The 22776-nt window shown below is 30.0% G+C and overlaps 1 protein-coding gene across 1 annotated transcript in view; it reads right to left on the bottom strand.

The window, feature by feature from the left end:
- The window catches only part of LOC119832230, a 55051-nt gene that overhangs the window by 18837 nt on the left and 13438 nt on the right, over positions 1-22776 (bottom strand). The window contains exon 2 of the mRNA XM_038355883.1: positions 9505-9534. The gene's annotated coding sequence lies outside the window, so the exon portion shown is untranslated. The remainder of the gene's footprint in view (positions 1-9504; positions 9535-22776) is intronic.

Below are 22776 nucleotides of genomic sequence, written 5' to 3'. Positions count from 1 at the left end.
ATTTTAACTTTAAAAAACCGTGCAAGGCCCAAGCTAGATACGCTACTACTACATCACGTTAAGATAAATCGCAAAGAACTAAATAATAAAAGGACTACAAATTCCATCATATTCGTGTTTAAAAACTTGGAAAATAAATTGGAGCTTATCATTCGCGTAGAGTATCATAAGGCAGAACAAGTAATCAATAAAGCAAAACACTTTTAAGTATACTTATAATAAAAAATCCACACACAAATATTCCTATTCCTAGATTGGCAAAATCGTATTTTTCCTGGACACAACATTTAAACATTAATGATAACAAATATAACATAATTCCATCAAAAATCCATGTCTTCCATACTGTTTTACTAACATCCATCAAGGCTTGCGTGTTTGGAAACTGTTATAAACCTACGAAAGCTCGTTCAATTGAATATATTAAGTACTAGCTTTTCGCCCGCGGCTTCGCCCGCGTAGAATTCGCTTATATCGCGCGACATGGTAAGGAGTATTTTCTTCGCATTAAAAAGTATGGTTTGTTCTTTCCCACGTTTAGCTCCATCATCATACCAAGTTTCATCAAAATCGGTTTGACAATAACGAACTTTCATACAAACTTTCATCCCCTCTTTCAACCCTTTCTACCCTTTTTTCGCGATAAAAAGTATCCTATGTCCTTTCCCAAGTTCAGTTCTATCTTCATACCAAATTTTATCAAAATCGAATCAGTGGTTTAGGCGTGAAAGCGTAACAGACAGACAGACAGACAGAGTTACTTTCGCATTTATAATATTAGTAGGGATTGACCGCTAAACGACCAATCCAATTCAGTTGTACATTAAGTACTTTTTAGTAAAATTAATTTTATTTCTCTAAATAAAATAAAACACAAATTCATTGCATTGGTTATAATCGTGATAAAAATCCTAATTTAAATGTAGTTATCAATAACAGTAAATAAATGTTTCGCACAAGTAAATTCGCTTTACAACTAAATTCTTACATCTAATCGTAATTGCCTTCCGAAGCTTACGTGCTTACTGCAAGATTTACGTCTCATAGCATTACTGGATACTTGTACTATTCATCAAATAATGTAATATGGCTATTTATCAAAGTTCACAAACACTAAACGATGGCATGTTATTAGGAAATGTGTTGTGAGCGTGTTATGAAGTGGACGTAATATTAAGGATCCGCTAATGATATTTAAAACGTCATACGTTTTAAATACACTAGAGTTATATATATATCCATATATATATTTTTTTTTAATTTTTTAACATATTGACACTTGAGATTAAAGTCGTTTAACCACGGACATGTTATGTTTTCTTCTATTTTGGTAAAAGTTTGTATATCATGATAATGTCTTATTCATTGAAAAGTATTTAAAGAATGGAAAAAAATCGATCATGAGGTGGAACAGACTATTTTCTACTCTTTAAATAATTTTCATTCATAAAACATTTGAATAATAAATTAAACTAAAAATAATAATCACACAGCCATTTCTCTTTAGAAATAAGAGTATAATATTATTGCTTCGAAACATTTTATTATTCTCGTAATATCACTTTCGTTTTCGTCTAAATATTATTATCATTGCGATTCTCATTACTATAATAACACTGCTTGTACAATAGAAACAATTCAATATTATAAACTAAACACGTATACGAATGCATCTATTCTAATTTCACTAGAAAATTGCTCTCTCTTGATTCAATTTTCAAATAATCATTTGGTGATAAACAATGTACAATGCAATGGATAATTCTTTTGTTGGCACCTTTCTCTTTAATGCACGTGCTGCAAATGTTATGTATACTCGTATATGAGGATATTAAATAAAAAGTGGTCATATTAAATATGAGGTATGATGATTTTTTTAAATCAATAATTCTATATGAGAGAACTGTTTGATTTTTGTAGACGGAAACCTAATTAATATATTATTTATAGTGTACTATAGGCCCACATAATATTACACATGAAATGATGTTTGTTTACGTGTGGCCATACTACACGCATAGGGATGGGAAAGAATAATTGTGTGAAATAAAAGATAAAACATGTTATACTGAGATATATATTCTACCTTATACTTATAGTATTAGATTTAAGAATACCATTGAATGTAAGCAAGTTGTGAGCGTTGTCGTAGACCTTAGAACTGATAAAACTGTTAAAAAGTTACATTTTCACTGCAGTTCCTTAATCCCGTTACGCTTGGGAAGTTTGTATAGCGTGTGGGTTGCCTTATCAATTAACCGTGCTTGTCGTCTGGCATGGAGAATTAGCTTGACAACTGGCAACATTATACTAATGGTGGCCGAGAACACGTAACTTTACAATGTTGTGACAAAAAATAAAAGCTCAGTATAAAGACACTAACAGTTGCTGCCAGTTTTTATACGCGTTTATAAAGCACAGCTTTAAATAATTACTCCGATACTAAACCCTGCAATCGTCTTTTATTAAAAGATAGTAATCACAGTGGAATATTTATGGCTCACTTTTTATGGATCAAATTCGCAGCTTATCTATTTCGGTTTTCGTTTTCTTTAAAAAATAGGCTTTAAATAGGTACTGAAGATTAAATTGCACACGGTTACATTGTAACATATAATATATGCATAATGCATGAATGCATATTTTTTAACTTTATTTTTGTAACCTACGACAATAAGACCTATTTTTAGTCAACATTTTGTAGTCTTAGGTCCTTCTTCGCTACAACGTGCACATAAATTAAGTGTATATTAATTGGATCAGTCATATTTATCAATATATTAATAAAAATAACCAATTTGATTGAGGATGTCGCAAACATGACGTTATAATTTATATGTTAACTATACGAAGATTTCAATTCGTATCGTTTATTTATTTGTTTCGTTTCGCATTTCAAATTATTAGAAATCAACCACAGCAAAAAAAATATTCCTTATTCGAAACTTACTGTTTTGATTTTTAAGTTTTTTTTTTTCTTTAGATAAAAAGTGACAGACAAAAGTCATATACATTGGTTATAGCTATAGAAGTTTAGTCAATTTGAAATGATCTTAATTTTTTCGCAAAGCACGATAATTGTATAAATTCAAAAAATAATTTCTAGGTAAATAGTACAAAACCAGATGTTTCAATTATCGTATCGCGTCGCCCCGCCTCTGTGACGTGTCGCTATAAATATTGTAGGTCAGTAACCGGCCTTTGTACGACCTTCGAGCTTAGGGCTGCTGGTCTTAAGTTTACGTAATTATTTACATCTGTAGCTTATAATATTTCTTGTATGATTCTAGTAGAATAGGTATAAAAAAGTAAATCAAAAATGTACTAAATAGTTTAATTTTAACCGAATTGCACTGATTTTATGCTGTAAAAATACAAAAATGATATTATAATTATAAAAAATACATCGATACTTCTCGCTAGTCAGTAATTTGTAGATTTCAAGTTTATACCATGAATACCTTCTATAACTACAATATGTTTCCAATTTAATTCCTTCAGCTGTTACGACCACAGTAGATATTAAGACATTGCAGTATGACATTTTGAGACATACTGAGCAGTCAGAACTACCGTCTTTTAAAAAGATTGAGCTCGATCCAATATTTACGCTAAAAGAAATAGTAGTACCAGAATCAAGATAAATTCCTATTCGAAAAATCGTTCCCAATCTACAAACATTCTCACAATTCCTATTATATCTAAAAGACACTGGTCTGGTATTAATCTAAATAACACAAGACAAGCTAACTGTCAACACATCATTGTAAAAAGCTAAGAATAGACATACTCGGCTTCTGCCCACACTAACGAGTATACGATATTATTTTTATCTCCAGCAAGAATAAAACGCAACCTGTTGAAATGAAACAACCGCTATAAAAAGAAGTTAAGCGACGTCAAAGTTTGCGTTCATCGTAACTTTAATTGTTCGAGACGTAGCTATTGATTATCTTAATCTTAGGTAAGAGAAATAAGAGTTGAATGTATATTTTACATATAAAAAGCAATAAAAGACTTGGTGTTTAACAATAAATAGGAGTGTACAATTTGTATGAATGTTATATAGAATGCTTACGAAAATTTTCCAAACAAACTATGATTTATTTACAAATAATTTTGAGTCACGAACGGAATAAAAAATATAGTTAATATTTTATTAATTATTCTGTAATACATGGGGCTTGAACTATCATATGTGGCATAGATTTAGTAATAATTAACATACGAATATTTAATAGTTATTGTTAAAAGTAAACTCTTATTAATTCACGCTAGGCGCAAATTAATATCGTTTGCGTCGCTTTCATTATAACACAAAGCTTCGCAAATTAAGTGCACGAAAGTGGTGCAATTCGTTCAATTGTAAACAAATTAGATGGTATTTACTTTGAAATTAGCGCTTATCGCTTTCGTCAATCAATACTCTATATAAAAGTGAAAACGATACGTAAAAAAGTGTAAAAACGACCAAAAAGTGAGACGCGTCTCCAGCGCGGGCGGTACCTCCGGGGCGTACGAATAGCGTAACAATTAAGTTAACTTTTTTTAACTGCTTTTTCATTGACTGGCGATGTATCCAGCACTTTTTATAATTGAAGAAAGTGACGATCATTATGCAGGAACTTTTGTAATACCTCTTTTTACTGGAATATTTAATAGCGACGTGAATGTAGGAGGCTATCGATTGCATGTTCTACAAATAATTGCCGTATAGTAATTAGGATAGTGTCGCTCGCGGCGGTCGGCATTTCTTTTTTCAATTTATTTAATTTTCAGTGTGAGAAATGAGTAAGTGGATGGTCCACTTTTGTTTAATTGTTTATTAGTTGCGATTTTTTTTATTCTTTATTTTTGTCATAGTGTATAGAGATAGATTTATTATTAAATAATAATATTTAAATGAATATAATGTAGGTAACAAGTTGTGAATATTATACTTATTTATGTCCGTTAATATTTTGTTTATTTTATGTCTGAATGCAACTGCGTTGTGAACTGTTAGTAGGGAGGCTGGAGGCCCGTATCCTTTTCCTTACCCTTCTCAATCACTGTTAATTTATACAGATTCACATTCATCAGATTTTTCTTTGATAATCCTACTAATATTATAAATACGAAAGTTTGTGAGGATGGATGTATGTGTATTTGCATATTCGTTACTTTTTCACGCAAAAACTACTGAACCTATGAAATGCAATGAAATTTGGTGCGTATATAGCTGGACAACTGTTATAACACATAGTCAACTTTTTATCCCGAATTCCTACGAGATACGGACTTGCGCGGGTGAATCCGAGGGGCGCAGTTAGTTCCATACAATTCTAAATTAAAAAGTTACATACAATATAAAGAATTAATTTAGAATAATAAAGATATGAATTTAGATTTTTAATTAAAATAAAAAAAGGTTAAAAACTTCCGTAATGTTTAAAGTAGTTAAATGAACCGGAGAAACCGCAATGCATTCAAAATCCCTCAACACTATTGACTATCTCTAACCAGAAAGTGAAAATCCACATTTTGATATTATAAATCGTAAATATGAGAACAACAACAATACAATGTAACAGATTGAGGGGGCGTGCGACACCTTGCCGCGCATTGTTCAGTCGAAAGATGATTTACGCCGCCTAGCTAGCGACATCTCTATGCATTCAATGAATCGTAAATATTATACGAAAACGGATAGACATTGGTAGAAAACCTTATTGAATATTAAATACACATTCTACGTATGAGAAGGTATTCCTTTTAAGTTTATAGTTAATTATTTAATGAATAGGTTTATTACCATGTCGTATTACGAATAAATAATGAAGTATGTATGCATTGGCTATGAATTTAATTAAATTTTAAACGGATGTTTACAAAGTATGCGATAAAATGTAAAAATTATATAATGGATACTATAGAGCAAGGAGTTTCTTTATAATTGGGTTCTATTCTATATTAAATAGAATTAAAAAACTCAACTCGTAGGAAGCCTGTGTGTTGGAATGGAGCTGGAGGCCCGTATCCTTTTACCTTTATACTTTCCTTATCCCTTACCCATTAAAAGCGGGCAACGCATTTACAGCGGCCATACCCTTGCAAATATTCATGGGCGATGGAGATCGCCTACCATCAGGTGATATGGTGTGGCCCGCTGATACCAAAAAAATTACCTCTTCCTATCAAAACAATAAAAATGCTGAAAATTTGTAAGAGTGAATAAATTTTACTAGCTAGCATTTTTATAATGAAACTTAAACGCAGTCTTCTGAACAATTATTAAACTTTCCAGATGTTCCAAATTGATCCAAGCACATCAAACTCCAGATATAGTTTTAAAGCGATATCTAACTGTAATATTTGTCAAGCAATTACAAGCAAATTAATCAAAGTTACCAGTCCTCTGTATAAAGACGTTATATTTCATCTTATCAAGAACTTATCTTCAGGGGTTCCTTATTAAGAGAAGCCGCAGCTTGTAATAGACACTTGGAATGACTTACTCGAATTGAAAACTTGCTGTTTACAGCAATAAACTAATATAGTAATATCTTATTATGGTAATAGCTTGCTGTCAGATAAATTTTATCTTCAGGCTATGAGATCAAAGAATATATGTTGGCAATATGTTGCGCCAGCGCTGCTTCAATCAAAGTTACGCTACACAACAGAAATTAACATTATGTATCATTTAATGCCTTTTAATAAAAAATATAAGGAACTTCTTTAATCTTTAATTTAAGCGAAGGATAAATTTGTAAACATATTGTTCTAAGTGTGAAATCATACCATTTTACTCAACATTTGACACATAACCTTAAAAAATAAATCTGTATTGTATCAATATTGAGTATTGAAAATAATTCTCATAGCAAACCTAGTTCATAGAACACGTTTACGACAAGTGAACGAAGTCACGTACGCAGCGAATTCGTCTGCAAATAGCAACGTGCAAATAACAAGAATTCGAATATTATTTAATATTAAAACTGGCAAGTTATTGTCTGATATATAACTTCTGTCTGGCGGCGTCACGCGTGGAATATACTCGTGTTACAAACGTTTAAAAAAATAATTGAAAACAATATCAATTGTGGGGGCAAAGGTCGTGAGATTTCGGCATGCGGCCAAAAATACTCGTTATTTTATTATATAAGAATATCTTTGAGTATGAAAGTAAAAGCAAAACTAAGCGAGTCAGTGTATTCACTACTCCGGTTGTATTAACGTCGATTCAGAAACACCACCAAAACGATTAATCATTATAGTTTTACCGGAAAGCAATTACACTGCCCTTATATAGTCATGATTTGAATCTCTCCCGATTTCCTGGCATTCAAACGAGGTTCGCAAATCTGTCAAAGAATATTTTGTAGGAAATAATAATAGACTTCAGAGATAATTATTTTCATTGTATTAGTGGCTAAAGGCCATGCAAAAAATGACTTAGTAGTAGCGCAGTAATGTAGCTGCATATAATTATTGATGATTAAGTGATATTTTTATTATTTTGTTTTATATTAACATAAATATTAAACTATAGATTGATTATATTGTCTGTAAAAACAAATGATTCGTCTGCAGAAAGACGGTGTTTTCTTTGTAATCAGCTCACAATTTTAACTTGAACTATGAAATATAGAGCAAAATATTGAAATGATTATCCAAGTGCATTCCTTGCAATGACTACGGTAATTATTTCTTTCGTAAGTCATACAGTAATAATACAGTTAAAGACTACTCAAAAGAATCATCAAAATAAAGCGCACAGACACGAAATATGATATATTACATAGTAATACGTTATTAAAGCGGTCTTAATACAATTTTAACGCCTGTTATCAATTTACAATTCAAATTAGAAAACACGCAACCGGCTTAATGTTCTTTTCTATGTACAAAAACTTTTCCAGATCATTTATCAAAATTATGAGCGGTTTGCTTGGTCTTATTGGATTTAATTTATACTTGTAGGAACTTCATAGCGGTACTTTTTTAATGCATGTTAAAATGGACTACTGCATTATGATTTAAGAATGTTATCGTGTCTGTTGTTAGTAGAAATAACTGATTCTACAATCAGTCCACTTATAATTCAAAGATAGATAAAAAATTATATGTGTGATGACTTTTTCTAGTTATTGATTGTTCGATATGCATCTGGTATAAAAGAACATAATTACTGCACATGAGTAGATAAGTGAATTCAATTTGGACATAATAGCGAACTACAAAGCTATAAAAATTAACAAAATCTTTTTTTTAGTTATAATTTGTGATACACAATTTATATCGAATTGTAGGTGGTCTTAACCCGATATTTAATTGCAGTGTTCAACAGAGTAATAAAAGATACAACTAATTATTTTTCAATTCCCGATGACGTATAAAACAGATAATATTACCTGCAATACATTCAGGTTTAAATTGCAATTCATTACCTTATAACGTTAAGCGGCTTATTGAGATAGTAAATCATATTATGACCGATATAAATTAGCTACAATTAAGAATTCTTTACAACCCTACATTTACGACAAATGCTTAATTTTCAATGGACACGGAAATTATCTGTAATCTGTAAACTACATTATCTGTGGTACCTTTGTCATCATATCATATTTTTTATCCTAATTTCAGTTCAATTAGATGCTGTCTATGTTTTCTTGTCGTGCATGCATTCAACATTTTAAAAAGGAAAAGAAATTTAGAAAATAACTAGAATACTAGGTACTGTCGCCTCTACGACAGGCCAACGCTCATTTAACTAAGGTGAATACTAATCGTAATGATTATTTTATATTGGCGTTAAAATAAATTTAAAATGAATAGCTCCCAGTAGGAAACAAAGGTTAAGTGTTAAATCGTCTCGAATTGACGTTAAGCTAATAAGTAACATTGAAAGCCGCACAAGTAGGTAAAGCGCATCACGAATGGACGATCATTTGTAACGTAGGGTTGCTATGTTAAAATATGATATGATAAAACTGATTAATGAAATATTATTTTTGGGCAAATCTTACCAAAAATCGAAATATCAACATAAGTTTTAACTTATAAATAAAATATTTTCTACTCTATCGTGCTGTCTTTGCACTAGTATATAGGACTAATTTATTATATTTTTTTTACAAAATTGACAAATTGTATGTATGTATTTCCTATTTTTCCTAGTTATAACTAGATGTAATTAAACGTCATTATTACAACTAGGTCTAATTAGGGAAAAAGGAAATCACAGCATTGCAATTATGCATATAATTTGCTAATTTAAAAAATTTATAATAATTAGACTATCGGGAAATGGGTTTCAATTTTAGCGTATAATATTTGGAGTAGATATAGTAGTCTTGTGTTAAAGTAATCTATGTAAAATGCTATCTGAATTTGATGGAATCTTAAATAAAAAAAATAAATTCAAATATTTAAGAGTTGACCCTACGCGATCACATAAATCGTTGATACTTCATAGCAGCCAATTCAACAATCGAATGTAGGTAAAGTACTCACGGTTCACGCCAGAGGATGTTATCTCGTGATCTGAAAGACATAAACACAGTTTAACAATTGCATATTAGACACAAGTAATTTGCGATGGCAACGATTCATTTCGTTTAGGTTCTTGCTGTATGAAATACGATGTACACAACAGCAATTCCAAACGCATTTGTAAATAATATTATCGTGCTGCGAAAAAGATCTATTTTACAAATTTTTATATAAAAGGCCTGTTTCGTAAATGAAAAATAACACGAAAAACCCTTAGTATCTGTAAACGAAGTTAAGTATTATGTGTACCAATAAATAAAATTGGAAGATGCGTTTGTGATGAAATATCTGTTTTTTAGTAATTGCTTATGATTGTATGTGCCCATAGAATTTTTTCGTATGTTTGTTAATGTGTCTGTGTGTTTGTTCCGGCGAAACTCTGGAACCACTGAATTTGACGGGAGTTTTACTGACATATCCGATTTAAAAAGCTAAGGCTATTTTTTATTCTGATATTCCATCAGGAATATGAAGATTAAACAAAAACCTCATTTACGCTGACAAAACCGGGGGACACAAAGTCGAACATGTATTAAATTATCTGCTGAATAACACAGCAAACCAACAACCCATACCCCCAAGCATAAATAACAAACCTAATCTAAATACCCAAGTAGCTAGATACCAATTCATTGCAAGTTTGTAAAAGTTATACTTTATTTAACAGATCGCGTTCGCAAACTACAATTATTCGCTGCCTGACGCGTTTCCGATATTATAAGGCAGAAAGCTGGAGACCATTTAAATGATACGACATTAGTATTTACTTGCTCTGCGTGCGGCCTGTCCACACATTCAATGTTTACAAATGAAATGAAAATGAAAAAATGTTACTTTTGTATAACATAGTATCAAAATTTGATTTGCGTATGTCAACATAATTGCTAAGATGTGCATTATTATTGAGAAAAATTAATTTGTTAGGCAGGCATAACTTTATATATCCAATATTTATCCAGTCTTGTTTAAGCATTCATAGAACAAGACTCGTGGTTTTATGATTATTTGTACAATAAATAAGCAATGTCACAGGTATTATTATGATGCTAAGAGTATATTTCAATCTACTATAATCGATGGAAAAAATACTTAGTTCATTAAATATTTTCATTTCGATAAAATGTTTGTGAAGTAATATTTTTATGAACTCACATATTTTCGCACCATTATCACGTAAGATTGCAATAAAATGAATGGTTTTTAGAAGCACCTTGAAAGTATTTTGTTAAATTATCTTAAGTGGAATTAATGTGTAAGTAATATCTTTACAAAAAATCGACTTTGAAAAAACTATGAATATGAGTGCAAGTATAAATAAATTTTGTTTCTAACGTATGTACACAAACGTAATAATACAAAGGAATTTCTACACGCTGGCAACATTGTGTTAACGTCATAAACAATATGCTCTACACGAAGGCGGACAATTAATTATCTGTGAAAATAAGATGACAGATAAATATAATTATTATTTACCTATGTATAACCAGAGATTAAGTAACATATTTTTATGAACATTACGCACATGTACCTGCACAGTTTGACCCAAGCCATTAAATATTAAAAAAAAAAATGCACAGTTTGATATATAAAATGGTAGAAAATATTACATTTGTGCATAAAATATACTATAGCGTTATAATTGGAAGATTCCAGCGAAATTCAATGCTTAATCTCGGAATCTTTCAGGTCACGAAAGATAGATCTACTCGACCATACAAAAAAAAACAATAAAAAATCATACAAAAGTTAACTCAAATATTCACAGACATCCATTTATCAAACATTAAAACCAGTGTAATTGCATATTCAGCAAAACAACCGGACATTACATTTTCAACTTTGACTGATGCATCCGGTATCTTTACTAATTAATAATTACTGCAGTGAAAGTACATGTTTATGGTCGTATTAAGTGAATGCGAAGCGTTTATTTTGTGTGCGTTTAATTATAGTTAATATCCTGAATATTCGTAGGTAATGATGTGCAGTACTATGGACCCCTCGTTAATTAGTAGTTGAAATCCAATCAAAGGAGAAATTCCTCCTTGTATGGATTTCTTTATGGGAAATGATGAATGATTTATAATCGACCTGCACATAAAATAGTGTTTCGGAAATGTTTTCTTAAATAAAATTTTATTTACCTTCCATAAAACATAGTTGTTCTGTACACAAGCATGTAGCTATTAAGCATAACGCATCTACAACGAAAACCTACTACCTCCAAAATACTAATAATCATATTAGCTTTTCGAATCATTCAAATAAGAATCACAATAGAACTCAAGGATATTTTTTGTTTAATTTTGAACACATTTTTTATTAATATTTAACCTAAATGAATCGTATTTCGTATTTTAATCAAAAACCACATAACATGGGTAAATTTAACTTTAACGTGACTAAATCATCACACTCGATTTGCGCAGGCCAATTTTATGCCGTTTTTTCTGCATAAGTTTAATGTTCTTAATCATTTCCTGGATGATTTAATTACATTGTTTCCGCGTCTATAGTTTTCAATAGTGTTGTAAGAAATATAGATACATACAGATAGAACTAAGTACGTATGTATCGTTCTAAAAACCGCAAAATGAAATTGAAAGTCTTATAATCAACGTGAGATTCAAAGGTCAAATAATATCATGAATAAATTTTAAATGCATTAAAAATTCTTGAATTTAATAAATGTATCTTATCACATCTCATACGAGTGCTTAATGAATTTACTAATTGGCAATTTCGTAAAATCGAATGTACTAAATAAATTATGTTGACTTTCTCTACAATATACTAATTAAGTGCTAATAAACGTTATATGTTATTTCTCCTACCAAGGTTATATCAGAAAAAAATAGAAAATAATAATAATCAAAAATGAAGAGTAAAATTAAATTATAATTTACACTATGACAAAGATTTTCTCCGACCAACGGATCCGACTATCTTTGGACTATAGGCCAATCATGGCCTACAATCAATCCTGTTCGTTTACATAAAGGAAATAATCCAGATTATAATTTCCAGTTTAATCTCTACATCCTACAAATTACCCATTCATAAGATCTGACTAATAAATGGAACTAATTAATAAAATATAGTTGCATTAAACACGCAAGGGAAACGCTTCCTATAAAATGATTTATAGGTTATCTTTACACCTTATAAATGTTCCCTTAGGGATTTGTAAATAAACACAGCACTCATAGGCAATTTTTAGTATAAAAATCTATACATGTATGTGGTATTAGCAAAAATAGTGTTATGTAGATAAAATACGAGATGTATAGATGACATAAGACATCTTTTCCGTATTATTTTCTTTAAAATCACAGGATTCCCTGAAAAGTTAGAATTTTTTTCTTAAATTATAATAAAGAACCAACCAAGGATCAATTGAGCTCAAAAGTAAAACTCCAAGGGAGTCTAAAGCTAGATATTTATTCTATGTGATTTATATATTAAATCTGCCTTTTGTTTTTATATGTTTGTCTTTTGTTGAAAACACCCATCAGCTTATCGAACATCGCTTCTTCTGGATTTAATTTTTTTGTGTTAAATGATAAGTTTTGAAAAAATATAATTTCAATATTAGAAACATACAAATGTCACGAAAGATTGATTAAATGTTAAAATATATGTAAGTGAACCTTATCATAGATTTAATCCATAAATTGGATTATATGATAATGACTATTATTATAAAATTTATTACTACAATATGTTATCAAGTATATTGTGAAAATATTTATGTTTAACATAAAATAAACCGTGCTTCTAATAAAGCGCAACAATCTTATGAACGGTTCATTACAAGAGATAATGCAATAGCCATAGCGAGTAGGTAATAGTTATAATAAATTATGCAAAAGAAAATCTTCTAAATTGCTATTAAATTTAAATATTGTTATCGAAATATATATTAATAGGAATAAAGTGAATAATCAATTACCCAAGCCTGCTTCTTGTTGAAAAAGCTTTAGGTAATTTTTCGTTTACTTGTAGGAATATGTTTATAACACAGGTCAGTGAAAACTATGGAATTAAAAAATTAATAAACGATGACATTTAATAAAGACACTCCTACATATTAATGCATATAAGAAAAAACTAACATAATTATAACGTTGTATAATTGTTTTATTATCTTTTATTATAAATAATTGTAAATTAAATGATTTTTATAGATATTCATAGTCGTAACTTGACCATTAACAAAGTATTGATGAATTGTGGATCCGGTGTTTGAAATAATCCTTGCTATTAATTCTTGGAAAAAATGTAGGTAAATAATGATTTTCCCCTTAGACTGCGTTTACCGAAGTATTTCTATGGATCTCGACGGAAAATTCTAATAAATTACTATGCATTTATAGGTCGCTATATAAAGTATTATAGACAATACTTATTTTTCTTTCCTTGTGATTAATTGTGTTTTTTAATTACATTTCCAAAAACGAGGATGTTTCTAAATTCGATCATAGTATCATAATATTTGGTCAAAATAATTGTCTAACAAAAATTAAGAAAGCAATAGAAAGTTAGGATTATATAGGATACTAGATAAACAGAAGCATTGTGTTTTTTGTCACATTATAATGCTTCTATTATTATTTTGTAGCTATATGCTAAAAACATCGAGCATAATAAAAGAGATCACGCACACGCGTTCATTTATAAAAATGTTTATTCATTGATTACGATTACACATTCGAATGCACATAATAATTTCAATAATAAATTGCGATTTATAGTTTTTACCAACCGGAAAATTCCTTTTTACTATCCGTTTGGATCACGTGGAAAATCAAAGCATGTAAGCGCATATAAAATTATGTCAAATAGAATTGCTAACCTAATATATTTTCTTAAAATATTCAGTATTCATCAGGCCAAAATCCATCACGCTGACCAAGAGTGGGTTGCAGATATCACACGCCTTCGAACATTAAATTCTCGGACACGTAGGATTCCCCACCATACTTTTATTCATCATTTGTTTCGGGAACTTCTGATGTAGATAATGTGAAGATAGATTAATAAATCTTTTTGTTTCTAGCACGCTCGTCTTGTCTCGCACTCCCGACTTTTGTCCACTTTGTTTTGTCTTTTGTCGAAGTCCAAGGGAACATAATACTATACTTTGTAATATATGTTTTAATACTATACTATTATACTATTACAAAGCCACATGAAAAGAATTACTCTACAAAGTATTTGAGAATAATTAACGGTATTTACTTAGTGTTATTTTTAAAATCAATTTAACGTACTTGACTATAGACTTGGTCTATTTGTCTGATTGTTTATACACATACAAACAGCACGAGTCATGTTTGTTGAGAGCTCTTCTATTTGTTTGAGTTTTTTAATGGTACTAAGCGGGTTAAGTATCACTCGATGAAATTGGCAATGAAATATAGTAAATATTATATATAGTATTAGCATTAGTGGTGGAAAAATTAGGAATATAATACAATACAAATACTCTTAATTGTACACATACGTACATAGGAACAAATTAGTATAGAACTTTTGCTAGGTATGTATAATGAGCGGGTTTATCGCTCGTGAGCGATTTCTTCCAAGCAATCCAAAGAAATACACTTTGTTTAATCTACGTCTACGGGTTGTGTCATAATAAAATTTCCTCTTCCTTTGAGATAACCTCAACTATATAATATAGTAACTTAAAAAAAGACAACCCTTTTTCTGGAATTTCCCAGTAATAATTAGGGAAGGGAGACTGAAATATTTGCAAATTTGCAAGTACAAATTTAAGAAAATACCAGAAAATGTTCAATCTCATTCCCAATATTATATTTAAATGATTGCGTAGGGCATTTTTTTTTAAATTAAATATTGTCGAAATATACTTACAGCATCATTTATTTTAATGATTAAGCAATTTCGTTAGATCTGAGTATTAGTTTATAAGAGATTAAAAAAGATATCACAATATGTTATCGCACTAATATTATAAATGAGAAAGTTTGTTTGTTTTGATGTTTGTCCGTCAATCACGCTGAAACTATTGAACGGATTTTGATTAAATTTATTATACAGACAGGGTGTGAGCTGCGTGGGTGATAGAGTACTTTGTATCCCGATTAAATGATCCCTTGGGATATAATATGAATCTTGATATCCGGGCGGAGCCGGGACGAGCGTCTAGTTTGCTATAATACCAACAAGAAAAAAAAAAGCGATAGTATTTTTATAGTCTTATATTCATACTTCTGCAATTCTAATACCGGCGTAATAACGATGCAACTTGAAAAGTTTAAGGGCTGCTATAATATCTCATACGCTATAAAATATCCCTGGGAATAGAATGCGCTTTGTGTTAATTAAATTTCCTCTTATTTTATAGAGTTTAGTTATGATAAATAACAAATAATATAAAATCTAGTATGTGCTAAGGTTTTCCTTTAAAATTAAAAAAAAAACAATAAATTAGAGATACTAGTCAAAGTAAGTGATTAAAATGAAAGAGCATAAACACTGCATTTCTGAAACACAACGTTTTAGAAGATTCCATCGGATAATATCGATTAATAAAATTATACACGTTTATATTCATCAGTAAATGTTATCGTTATTTTATGCATTCAATACAAGTATTGGTCTCTTTGTAACACACAACTGTGAGAAAAGTTACATTATTAACTCACTACATAGCATTCACGTGTAGGAATTTAGTTGTACTGTATCCAATACAATGCAATCTATTCGCAAAAAGTCGTAATAAGTATTCGGTGGAGGATTGACTACCGCACTGCTAAGTTCAAACGTAGCTGGCCAGTTACAGGGTTGTCAGGAGCGGGAAATTCGGGAAAATTCTAGAATTTTACATTCTGCCCTTCGTTTAAATGAAATCTTTTTGTCGGAATATACGACTACTATATCTGATAATGTTCTAATAGAAAATTTTCTTATAATAATTATTGTACATTAATAATCCTTAAATTATTTTTAGGGAATTTTTATTTCATTTGTAAATGCGCATTAACAATAATATGTAACTTTATTTCATCTTCATTAATTTATCTGACTTTTAAAGATTGCAGTCTTTAGGCGTTTCTAAACAAGAGTTTAAAAGTCAAAGAAACTCCCAATCGATGGCTACCCTATTGCACGTGATACTTCAAAAATAACCTAACAAATTTAATGATTTTGTTCATGCAAAATCCATTGTCGGCTTCAATAACTGGAATACGTTTATAAAACAATACATGCAAAATTATGTGTAATATTTAATGCGTACACACCGCCGCTATTGACGTCACATTTTCATATTAAATTTGAGGTAACGGCACAAATATATAAATAAAATTTAACACTATTTACATAGCGGATGGCGTTAAGAATTTGCATACATTACTACCACTAGATGCCCAAGTGTATTGATGTGTAAAATGGGTTCATTTACCCCGCACGGATGCAGAATAGAGTTATTATTTACACGACACACATACGCAATTACGTGTTTGTGACAATTAGTGAGCCTGTGTAATTATTTTCGTTGTACGCTGAGAAAGTGAACGACCACCCTATTGATTCCAATAAGCCACTTTTACGACTTCAGACGTATTTGACTTCTATGGTAGTTCTTTATAGTCATGTATTCATAGTGTAAAGAAACAAGTAGGATGTCATGGACGTGCTTAGTGAATGAATATGAATTAGAATCGGTAGCCAATGGATTGTGAATCAGTTCTCACATTTTCACTTGCCCTGTGCTTGCGTGCTGTGCTTTAAGCCCTTGCGCAGGCGTTTTAATTCAATTGTTGTAATTTACTATAATATACATTGTACATTGTACATACTGCAGACACTATAAAGATGATTAGACTATGTAATTAAATGTGTTATAAATAAATAAAGGCTGTTTTAAAATTAATAAATTTATCCATTGTCAACAATTTAGAAGTTACAGGCATTTTCTCACGCTAAATAAGTATGTTTTACATTAGTTGTACTTATGTGATTGAAATAATGACACAATTTTTAAGATTATTTAACACAAACACGTTCTCCCAAAATGCTAAATAACAATTCATATAAACTTTAATCTATATAAATAAAAACATGAATTCATCGTTGAAATCGAAACATCGTCGAAAGTGAATCAACCATTTATTATTCAACTATGTATTTTTTCATCCCGATGCGGAAATTAATGCATAAAGGCTTTTTTATGAGAAAATTTTAATTGTTTTACAATGTTTAAAAAACGTACACTTTCCAAGTTGTAAATGCAATAGAATTATCACACTTGTTTTCTCTGATAATGCATTAAAGGAATTTTTAAATTAACAAAGACAACAAAACTAAAACGTGTTCATTGCAAAATATATTCTTCCAAAAATAGCATATTGCTTTATAAGCATATACTGTAACTAAAGCAATAGTCAATATCAATCAGCCAAAGCTAAGACGCACCGTTATCATTACAAATTGCTCGATTGGTTACGAACTTACGACGTGTTTATTGTAGATGTGAGCCTTCCGTGTTGATTTTACTGTACCTAACCGTAACTTAAATAACTATTTTAAATAACGTTCATATGGCGTTGCGGTTATTTCGTGCTTGAATATCTATATCTATTGTTCAATTAAATTTAAGGGAAAAATAAGAGTAGATATAAGTATTGGCTCATTTATAAAATATTCTTTTTTTATTTATTCATGCTAAGAACCTTGGAATTGGTCAAAGAAATTGCCAGACTACGAATTATATTTCTCGGATATATTTTCTCTCGTTACAATTACGTCATTATAATAAAGGATCATAATAATAAAAACTTTCTTATTGAAAGTTATCAAAGCATTAAATGAGAATAAATTTCATTTCGTTATTGAGTTAATAATTTCGTGCTTAACATTACCGTTCACTTTCATTACATAATTGAGTAATTGTTCCCAAAATAAATGAAATGTCCGCTATTTTGACATTTATATTTTAAACATTCGAAACATTTGGAGAAACGAAATCATAATGAACCTTTATCAAAAGACTGCTAATTTGTAAATAAATGCTTCAAATGCTTTAAGGTTGCAATTTTGATAGCATTAAATAAAAAAAAGAATTCATAACATATGTCGGTTCTGTATCACCAAGTATTTTTGAATTTATTCAATTTAAAATGGTCCACACTAACCTAAACTCCAATATTATAAATCACCTAACATTCATTCACCTACACTAATCATAGACACACATGAATGCAATTATTAAGTGCCTACGTCTTCAGGTTTTTCGTGTGAAAGAAATAACTCCAAACAAGTAAGTCTATACAGCATAATAATGGGCCATAAGACCTTCCTCCACAAGAATCCCAAGGGAAACAGGAGACGGTCCCGACAGTTAATCCTTATTAACTATAAAAGCATAGACTAGGGAATTTTAATGAGCGATTAGATTACATAACGGACGTACTTAACTGCTGTTTAATAACTTCAATCGATTCTTACTTTCAGTATGAGCTCTCGAGATTCTTCATTATTTTTCATGTCGTTATTGAAATATGCATTTAAATATACTGATGTGATTGTTATGGGTGATCATTTGAGTTACATTTTGCACTTAAATTTTTTAAATTAAATTTAAATTGCGATTAGACTAATGTTGTGAGTTTTGAGTTTTCTTCTAAATATTTTTAAGTTTAGTCTTAAATTAAGTCCTATTTTTTTACTTACGGCTACAAACATATTTTTAAGTAAGACAAATGAAAGGAATACCTTTTTGAATATTTATTTCACAGTCGCAAGATGTTTGAAACACCTCGTTTACTTCAATGCTAACGGATGAAGATACAATCGAAATAAATTGTCAATAAGAAGACAATTGCAACAATGAGAACCTGGAGGTGTATAGATTCCGCCTCACGCGAATTAATGGCAGGAAAGAGATTGTTAGGAACTCCACGTAGGGTTTTGTATTTTATAATTTACTAGCTTTTGCCCGCGGCTTCGCACACGTTAAATTCGGAGTAGAGTAACAAATGTTATTATACATATGAACCTTCCTCTTGAATCATTCTAGCTATTAAACAAACCCTATCAAAATCCGTTGTGTAGTTTTGAAGATGTATGCATACATACATTATAGGGACAGGCGCGGGAATCCACTTTTGCTTTATAGGTTCAATGTATTGATTTTGAGTTTTATATTTGTTTATGTATGCTAAAAGGTTGTATCGACTCTTATTGTAATCGAAAGTTGTCCCACTAATATAATATTTGATATAATATGTAGAATTCTACATATAAGTTATTAAAAAAAGAATAATCAATAAAACGAAACAGGGTTTCAGTTCACAAATACCTAAATATATTTAATTAGAGAAAAAAAAAAACATTTATTTATAAATAAAAAATACAAAAATATTAAAAAAATAATTAAAATGAAAGTGCAAAATTAATTATGCTCATTTAGAAGGAAAGGAAACCTACCTGTCTAGTTAATTACTAGTTTAAGGTGTCTACTTAGTAAGGAGTATATAAAATTTTCTATAGGTCTAGATATTTGCAGTAAAACTGTAACCTATGCTAATACGGTTAAAGCGCTTTCGTTAATTTTAGCTTGAAGGTGTGGAGTGTGAAGGGTATTGTAAATTGTCTTTATTACTTCGAGCTATTAACCTACATTGTATGCAGTTTCTTTATTTATTCATGTTAAGTTTTAAATGAAATAAATTCATATATCTACATAATATACTTGTAATGAAACATTTAATGACAGAATATTTACATTGGTATAGGCATGTGATCGTAATAAAACATATGAAAATGAATCGCTATGAATAACAATTTTTCTTTGTAAAGATTATTTTAATGACGTACGTACATACGTAATGAGCAATAAATTTTTTTATTACGGTTTGACCATAAAACGGTGACGGAAAACATCGTGAGGAAACCGGCATGTCCAAGAATCAAAAGTTCGACGACAAGTGACATCTGCCAACTCGCATTTGGCCAGCGTGGATTATGGCCTTAACCCTCATAGGAGGCCTGTGTCCCAACAGTGGGAATATATATGGGCTGGTGATGATAAATAAAAAAAAAAATTAACAGAGAAAACCATTTAAAGAATTTTGCTAATATGCAAGAGTGTTTGCTTTTTTACATCGCAACTGACCGATCTTTATCGACGTTCCCAAAAACGAAGGTTTTTTTTTAATATGATAGGGAGTTTTTGTCATTTTGTCCCATTTTATAGTATGGCCACTCCGTACCTCTTCCCCAGAAACGTCAGTGAATTTACTTGTAGAAAAGATGATCTTAATTTTTGATTCTGGAGTTAAATATTAAAAAACATATAATAAATAATAAGTAGTTTTCATACACGCAAAGTTCTGATATGGACAAAACTAAATCATGAATTACGTAATATCAGTTGCTAATCATTTAGTTATGGTGCAAGTGGAACCCACAGCCAATTTCTCTATTAGCACTCAGTTCAACAAACTTAAATATTTCGCTAAGAAAATAAACTTCACGCCTCGGATAACAGTAATTACTTTTTAACTGTAAATTCTGAATAATTAAGCATTCAAATTTAATTTTATAAATGCCCTCAGATTTGGGTACTTACGCATTCAATCTTTATGAAACCTTGCATGAAATTTTGATCTGTTAATTAGTACACCTATTTGTAGGGGCTAGATAATACTTATACAATAAATGTTTTTTCAGACTTCTAATATAACGTATTATTCGTATTATTACTATCGTTGAATCAATTTGTAGCAATCCCACGCTCAGTTTACTATAATATTACTTTATATACTGCATAGCTTTGATACGGTGAACGTATGTAATCTTAATATATAAAGTTTCAGTCATGATGTATGTTCCCGATGAAGTCTTCACCAACTCGATTTAATGCAATTTGGTATTTTATGAGTAATTTGGTCCAATTTAAGGTATAGGATAGTTTTTATTTCAATTAATTATTCCAATTTTACTATATTTTTTCAATTACTCAGCCACAGCAACGCCTGGCCGGGTATGCTAGTATTGTATATATGTTTATTTGAAATATTATAAAATTCATGACGTCACATAAAACGCAAAATATTTGACACTTACTACGACTCAGATTATGGTATTCATATTTCTGAAGTTTAACATTATAGAGTTTCTGATTATTTTGTTGGAGTGCCCTATGATTCCTATATTTCCAAGAGTTTTAAAGATTCTCCTAATAAAAAAACTAAAAATAAAGTAAATATTTTTAATACGTGTGCATGTATTTTGCATTCTTTTTACTGTATTTACATTCATTTGTTAAATAACACAATATTTAACTATTTACCGATAATAATCATGCAAAAATAACCATGAAACTGATAACATTTCTTGGTAAAAATATTAAAAGATTAATGTTGTTTGTAAATACAGTTTTATCTTTTGTATTAAAATACCTACTTCGAACATACTTCTTAATAGGTGTGATGTGACATTTTGAGGTTTAGAATAAATTAACTATTAATAATTAGAATAATATTATAAATAGTCTAAAAGAACAAATAATAGTCTAGAAAAGAATAGTCTCTTATAAAAGTATCTTATATATACAATAAAAGTTTTTGATCTCAGATAGTTCGACCCAGACACCTGAATAGAAAAATTCGGTCGTCTCGTATACCATCCGAATACTAATTTCTTTGTACCTTCTTATAACAACTATTAAGATAGAAATGTAGATGAAATTACTAGAACTGTATAAAGTCTTAACTATTTACTTTGGCTTGCCGACGGTGGTTTGAATGATGGAAATCTCCTGTATATTAAACTAAGGACATGAAATAACTATTGATGTGTGCTTATTAATTTATAAGCTACTTCTTTACTGAAAAGCATTTGAAGTAATGAAGTTTGAATAAATGGTATCATTATTTGTATTTATATAGGTCCGACGGTAGCAATAACAGAAAACACAGAACAAAATTTAAAAAGTGGAAGAAAATATCATGTGAATGTGAATCATAAGTTCACTGTAAAATCGTTCAAAACGGTACAAGAAAAACATTTACATTGTTTTCTAAACAAAATATGCTTCATCCTACAATCGATTGAAAGAAGTAATTTTCATTCTATCGACCTCTTATTCTATCGTAATTTTCAGCCTAGAATGAAATGAAATTAACAAATATCTTTATGAATAGACCTGTTATAAACAAATCGCGAACACACCATGTTAATTTAACACCTTCAAGC

The sequence above is a fragment of the Zerene cesonia genome, chromosome 15, assembly GCF_012273895.1.
Source record: "Zerene cesonia ecotype Mississippi chromosome 15, Zerene_cesonia_1.1, whole genome shotgun sequence".
NCBI classification, from domain to species: domain Eukaryota; kingdom Metazoa; phylum Arthropoda; class Insecta; order Lepidoptera; family Pieridae; genus Zerene; species Zerene cesonia.
This window is presented reverse-complemented; position numbering and strand designations above follow the sequence as displayed.